Genomic DNA, 6,693 nt, shown 5'->3' on the forward strand with positions numbered 1-6,693 from the left:
CGTTTCCAGCTGAATTATGCGTGAAGTAGAAAAAAGAGACAAGAAAGGGAAGGCAACCTATCCTAAGATTAGGAGTTAAAGGCCTCCAGTTCTCATGGGTTTTACACTGTATCGCATTAAGAGTATTTCCAAGTCCTTCTATAATTGTTTGACTAAAGGCAGACATCCTGGTGACAGCGACATACATAGAAAAGGCAGAGATATCAAATGCTTTCTTTGCTTCATTCTTCATTGACACCGCCAGCTCTGAGGAATCCCCGACCCAGGAGACAAGGGAATAAGTCAGGAGAAATTAAGACTTTCCCTTGGTTGAGGAGAATCAGATTAGGGATCATTCAGACAAATTTCACATCCACAAGTCCATAGGCCCTAATGGGATGCACCCACGAGTGCTGAGAGAGCTGGTGAACAAGAGCTAGACCACTCTTGATCATCTTGAAAGGCCATGGCAATAAGGAGAGACATCTGGGAACTGGAAGAACCTTCCAACCCTGTGATTCTGTGATCAATGACTTAGACAAAGTGATAGTGTCTCCTCAGAAAGTTTGCTGGTGATAAAAAACTGTGAGGATTGGATGATATCCCAGAGTGCTGCCATTCAGAAGGATCTCCACGGGCTGGAGAGATGCACAGAGAGGAAGCTTTTGAAATTCAACAAAGGCAAGTGCAGGGTCCTGCACCTGGGGAGGAATAAACCCATGTATCACTAAAGGCTGGGGACTGACCCACTACAAAGCAGCTCTGTGGAGAAAAACTTGGGCATCCTGGTGGCCAACATGTTGACCATGAGCCAGCCATGTTCCCTCGTGGCCAAGAAGGCCAATAGTGTCCTGGGGTATGTTGGGAAGATCGTTGCTAGTAGGTCGAGTGAGATGATCGAGTGAGACTTGTGAAGCCACAAGTAGAATGCTGTGACCAGTTCTGGGCTGTCCAATAGGAGAGACACACGGACATACTGGAGAAATCACAGCAGAGGGCTACTAAAATGATTAAGAAACAAAAGCATCTCTCATACGATATCAGGCTGAGTGACCTGGACTGTTTGTTCTGGAGAAGAGAAGGCTGAGGAAAGATTTCATCATTGTTTGTAAGTTCATAATAGGTGGGAATCAAGTAGATGGGACCAGGCTTTTTTTTCAGTAGGCTTGAGAAGCAATGCAAGGGGCAATGGACACAAGCTGCAACACAAAGCATGAGGAAAAACTTCCCTGTGAGGGTGACTGAGGACCCCAGAACTGGACACTACTCCAGGTGTGGCCTCACCAGGCCAGAGTAGGAAAGGATCACCTCCCTTGACCTGCTGGCCACACTTATTAACACACCCTGGAATACCACTGGCACTCTTGGCCACAAAGGCACACTGTTGGCTCATGACCAGTTCTGTTGGCCAATTTTCTTGACAGATATTGAAAAACGGGTGTCAAAATTAAAACTCAGCAAAAAAAAAAAAAAAAAATAGAATCCTGAGATGTACAAGGCTAAAGAAAATGAGCTCAATCACTTCATGATTTGTTTTTAAACAAATTACTGTGCTGAGTATACTCCTAAACAAAATATACTGCTAATCCCATTAAAAGGAAGAGAAAGATAAAATATGGACCAGAAGATGGAGACAAACAAGAAATTAGGTACAAGATTTTCTATTGGATTCTTTTTATATTGATGGTAAACAACAATTATTTTTTTCCTCACATAGTTAGGAGGAAGGGATAACTTTTATGACTATGTATGCTGGTTATTTTCCAAGATCAAAAGCAGCAGTCAGGGCCAAGGACAATGCTTTTGCAAAGGAGAGGTGAAAATAGCAATGACTTTCTGCAGAGTTTCATCCCATCAAGGTAAAGTGGTTAACACTTGATGGCCTCAGAGACTCACAGATGGCACATAGAGGTCAGGAGCCCAAAGCAGGAGGAAAACCTGAAGTTTACTATGACATTTTACACATTTATATTTCTTTCATTAACAGACTTATAGTCCTTTTGAACTCATACACCACAGTGTCAGAGAAGATACCTCCCAGACATCTGCATGTTTATAGGGTATCAAGCAGACCTCTACCGTGTGAAAGACAGGAGAAGCAATGACAGTTTGAAAACTGTTGATTGCATTCTTCTGCCACCAGCTGGTGTTTGGGGATAAAAACACTGGGTGAAACTGGATGAATCATTTCCTAACATCACCAGTATTTTTTGAAACTCACATTTTCTTTCTGCTAAAGAATTTCAAAATACTGATATCTGTCTATACAAATATACAAGACAGTCTGTCTTCATTTCACTCTTACTTGTCTTTATCCTATTATGTCAGTAGAAAAGGTGCATGACATGATGTTGTAAGCAATGTCACAACAAGATGATGTGTAATGTGATGAGACATTATAATCTCAGAATACGTGTTGATTTTGGTGTGGTTTTTTTGTTATCTCTTAAGATGGTTGACAGAGGAAAGCTCAGAGTAGACATCTAAGTGACAAGAAACAAAGAAGAAAATAGCTGCATTCTTTAACCACAAAATGCATCTCTCGACCTTGGCATTAAAACACCCAGAGCTAAGAAGGTGCGTAAAAATACAACTGAACTACAAGTGTGTGCTGACGGCCGTAAGCATTTATCTTTACTGTTTGGGTGAATTCCTCAGAAGACAATCCCTGTTCGCTTTGTGAACCAAACATCAGAAAAAGACAAGGAAGGAAAGTGACACAAGAAAGACCTCTCAACAGTGGTCATACAAGGAAAGACATCAAGCTGCAGGATCCAAAAGTCTCCTATCTTTATGACCTAAGAAACCTGAAATCACATTTCCAGATGCGATACTTCTTCCATAGGGTGCCTGGAGAGTATCTCCTAACACACACATCACTCTGTGTTGTATCAAGCATACACGGGTCCCCTTTGAGGAATATTTGAGAAGCGGTAAGAAGACAGGAGAAAAAAAGAGATGAAAGTTTGTTCACTGGTTTATTCACGCTTACACCTGAGCCCAAGTCTACTGAGGATTTTTTGTAGAAAACACATCTGAAACCTTCTGGCAAATGGTATTTTCCACAGGTTCCCCTACAGCTACTCAAAGCAGAGTTTCACAGATGTCAAGGCAAGAAAGAATCAAAGTGTTCTTCCGTATATTAATGCAGGTTCCTATAATAAAGCTAAATGTTCTAGCTTTTCAGACCCTCACTGTGCGCTGGCTGCAAGAGCCAACGCCCTCTTGCTTGGGTGACCACTGCCCTGTGAGGTGTGATGGCGTCACAAAGGGTGGCACAGAACAGCCATTGTGACACACGGGCTGCAGAACAGAGCTGAGGCTGTGGGGCTCAGTCTGAGCTCAGTGCGACTTGGTGAGTTGAGCAGGGAGGAAGGGGCTGCCTGAGGCTGCCGAGAGAGGGGGGTTCCCCAGCGCTCGGGGGCCTGGGCTGCCAACTCAGACTCGTCCCGCTTCTCCCATAGGTTGGCACGCAGAGGACAAAGCCCATCAGTGATGGGACAGAGACTCTGCAAGTGGTTGCGGTCGACGCGCACAGTGCGCGCGGAGACACAAGAGGAGGCTGCCGGCTCAACAGAGCCAGGTGAGAGCAAAGTATCCCTGCATCCATGGACTCCAGCCCTGCTCCTCAGCTGGCACAGAGCAGCCCCTGGGACAGCCCCCGGGGGCACCTGGCCACGCAAGGCGCTCACTGCTGTTACTCTCTCCTCTCCAGCATGCATCTTCTGCGGCCGAGTGGATGAGGACTCGAGCATCCTCGGCCGCAAAGAAAGGATGGGTGAATTGTATTACCATGAGTTTTGCGCGGTGAGTTCCCTCGTGGCTCCCGCCACCTTCCTCCAACCAGTGATTCCCTCCTTTCCGCCCTAACTAGACCATGCTCTTTCCTCCTGTACAGAGATTTATCAACGGTCTTCACAAACACTCGCAACGCTACAGCGAGCCACGCTATCGTGTAGAAGACCTGACGCGCATAGTGAGGCAGGCAGAGCAGACGGTGAGCACTGCACCGGAACAGGGAGCTTGGTGCCAGGAGAGGCACGGCGAGCTTACCCTGGTCCCAAGAAAGCAATCCCAGACCCTCCTCCCAGCTCCAGGAGAAATTCCTGCTCTTGCAGACCAGCCCTGTTCACCAGGCAGCTCTGCAGAGTGCCACCCAGCCCTGCCCGCATCCTGTGCCCTGCCCAGAGGTGGGGGACCCGCTGCGTAGGCCCTGAGCCTGCAGCTGATGGGGGCTGCTCTGCTCTTTCCAGCTCTGCGTCGTCTGTGGCAATTCAGGGGCCACCATCATCTGCGCAGAGGCGGGCTGTGACCGGAGCTTCCACCTCCCCTGTGCCTCGGAGGGTCAATGTGTTACACAGTACTCTGGAGAGCTCAGGTAAGGGCTGCCAGGTGTCGCCTGTGGGCCTCCAATCCCTGCTGTCAGTACCAGCCAAAGCAGCAAGGAATGCGCTGTGACACCTCCCAGCAGCCTGACAGAGCCAGAGCCAAGGTCTGGGGCTCCTTCCCGTTCCACTGCCCTCCCCGCAGCCCTTCTCACCTCGCCCATCCCTTCCATCTTCCCCCAGGGCCTTCTGCTGTGAGCACAGCCCGCAGCAGGCAGTGCAGGCAGCTCCGGAACCAGACACGACCTGCATCATCTGCATGGAGCCCGTGGGTGACAGCAGGTCGTACAGCACCATGGTGTGCCCAGCCTGCCAACACGCCTGGTTCCACCGGGCCTGCATCCAGGTAGGAGCCCTCCCCTCGCCCTGTAGGCACCGCAGGCGCTCAGCAGCACCAGGCCCAGCTCACACTCACACCTTTTGTGTTTCTGCTGCAGGAACATGGCCTAAATGCGGGGATTCACTGCTTCCAGTGTCCCCACTGCCGAGACATGAACTCGTTCCAACGAGACATGCTCACTATGGGGATCCGAATCCCATCCAGGTTGGTGTCTTTCAGCCAGCTCTTGAGATGTGAGGGCACAAGAGCTGTGCCTGCCCAAGGGCTGCCCTGGCAGGCCTGGCCCTTGGCAGCCATTAACATGGGCCTCAGCGTCATTGGGAAGCTAGAACCAGGGATAAGGTGGATGGGGATGGATTTCATGGGTTACTTTTAGTCCTGGGCCAGCGAGTGCTCATCACATTCCTTCTCTTCTCTGGCAGGAGACCAACGTGGGAGGACAACAACGCCTACGCAGCACTGTTAGTTCGGCACCGACGCTGCGATGCCAGCAACTGCCTATATCCCCAAGGCAGGGAGCGGTCAGGAGTGGGGTGAGTGACCTCAGCTGCCCTCTGGGGCTCTGTGTGGCACTGCAGCCTCACCACAGGCTGGGGGAGCACAGACTGAGCACCAGAGCTGTGCTGGGCACTCCCTGGCTCAGGGCACTTTGTCCTCATGGCCACAACACGTTGCTTTCCACAGGCGCTGGCAGCTGCTCCTCTGCAGCTCCTGTGCTGCGCAAGGCACGCACCGGCGTTGTTCCTACTTGAGTCACCGCACCACCAGATGGGAGTGCAACAACTGTGCTGGAGAGGGCACCGGTAAGAGGCAAACAGCCACGTGCTGCTGGGCTGGGGTCAGGCGAGGCCTGGCAGCGGCTGCTCAGAGCGGCCTTGCTCAAATCCCTCCAGCCCGGGACAAATGGCAGCCAGTTCCACCCCACGTCTGGAATTCCATCCTGCTCACCTTCCTGTCTCCCCTTACAGCCTCCAGCACCAACTCAGGTCCTGCTGGCCCCGGCACCACCAGTCAGCAGGGACAGCAGCCATCCCGAGGCTCCACAGAGCCAGAGAGCAGCAGCTCTACAACAGTCACCAGCCAGGCACCATCCGGGCCAGCTCACAGTTACTTGGTGCCTGAGAGCCGTGGCCTGTCCAGCCAGCGCAGGCCACAATGGAGGAGACTCTGCCGGCGTTTACATCGCATTGACTGCTCATGGCACGAGTTGCAAGGGTGCTGTGGGAGCAGCCGTCACGCTGCTGAGAGCAGCACACTGAACTCCGCCAGCCAGGGGACATCACGGCCCTCGAGGCACTGCCCTGCACATGGCTACAACCTCCGGTGCAGGCAGGGACAGCGGGCCCGGACAAGAAGCTGCTCTCCGTTGCAGCGCCGGGCCCCAGAATCTCAGAGCCGGCCCCAAACACGCCGTGGCAGCTGGCAGACACCAACCCCAGGTGCTCAGAGCTGCACCCGCAGCTACACCAGACCGGGAGCACCGGGGTCCTCCAGGGCTTCCAGAACAGCCGATGGAAGCCAACCCAGACAGCCAAGGCGAGCCCGGACTCGAAGCCGCTCGCCTCTCGATCGTCGGGCTGCACACACCAACAGCCAGCCCCGAAGACGCCGCAGGAGCCGCTCCAGGCGGTGAGGGCCAGCCCAGGGGTGAAGCCGCTCCCGGGTACCACGCCGGGCCCAGCACGTTACCAGCCGGCACTACTGATGCCGTAGGAGCTGCCGAGTACATCTGAGGCCTATCCAACATCATCTGCATCCTAACCAATGTCATCTGAGGCCTATCCAATGTCATCTGAATCCTAACCAATGTCATCTGAGGCCTATTCCAGCATCATATGAATCCTAACCAATGTCATTTTAATCCATCACAATAAAACTTAATTCCCTCATACCACTGTCAGTTTTGTTCTCTGCCTTTCCCGAGGTGGGCAGCTTTAGGGCCTGGATCCACAGGCGTTTATTGGAACAAGAGATAATCAGCCCTGAATG

General features: G+C 51.8%; 1 pseudogene; it reads left to right on the forward strand.

Annotated features, from left to right (window-relative positions):
* The first annotated feature begins 776 nt into the window (after positions 1 to 776).
* On the forward strand, positions 777 to 6,409 carry LOC140247894 (uncharacterized; annotated as a pseudogene).
* The last annotated feature ends 284 nt before the right edge of the window (positions 6,410 to 6,693 follow it).

The sequence above is a fragment of the Excalfactoria chinensis genome, chromosome 2 (genome assembly GCF_039878825.1).
Source record: "Excalfactoria chinensis isolate bCotChi1 chromosome 2, bCotChi1.hap2, whole genome shotgun sequence".
In the NCBI taxonomy this organism is placed as follows: Eukaryota; Metazoa; Chordata; class Aves; order Galliformes; family Phasianidae; genus Excalfactoria; species Excalfactoria chinensis.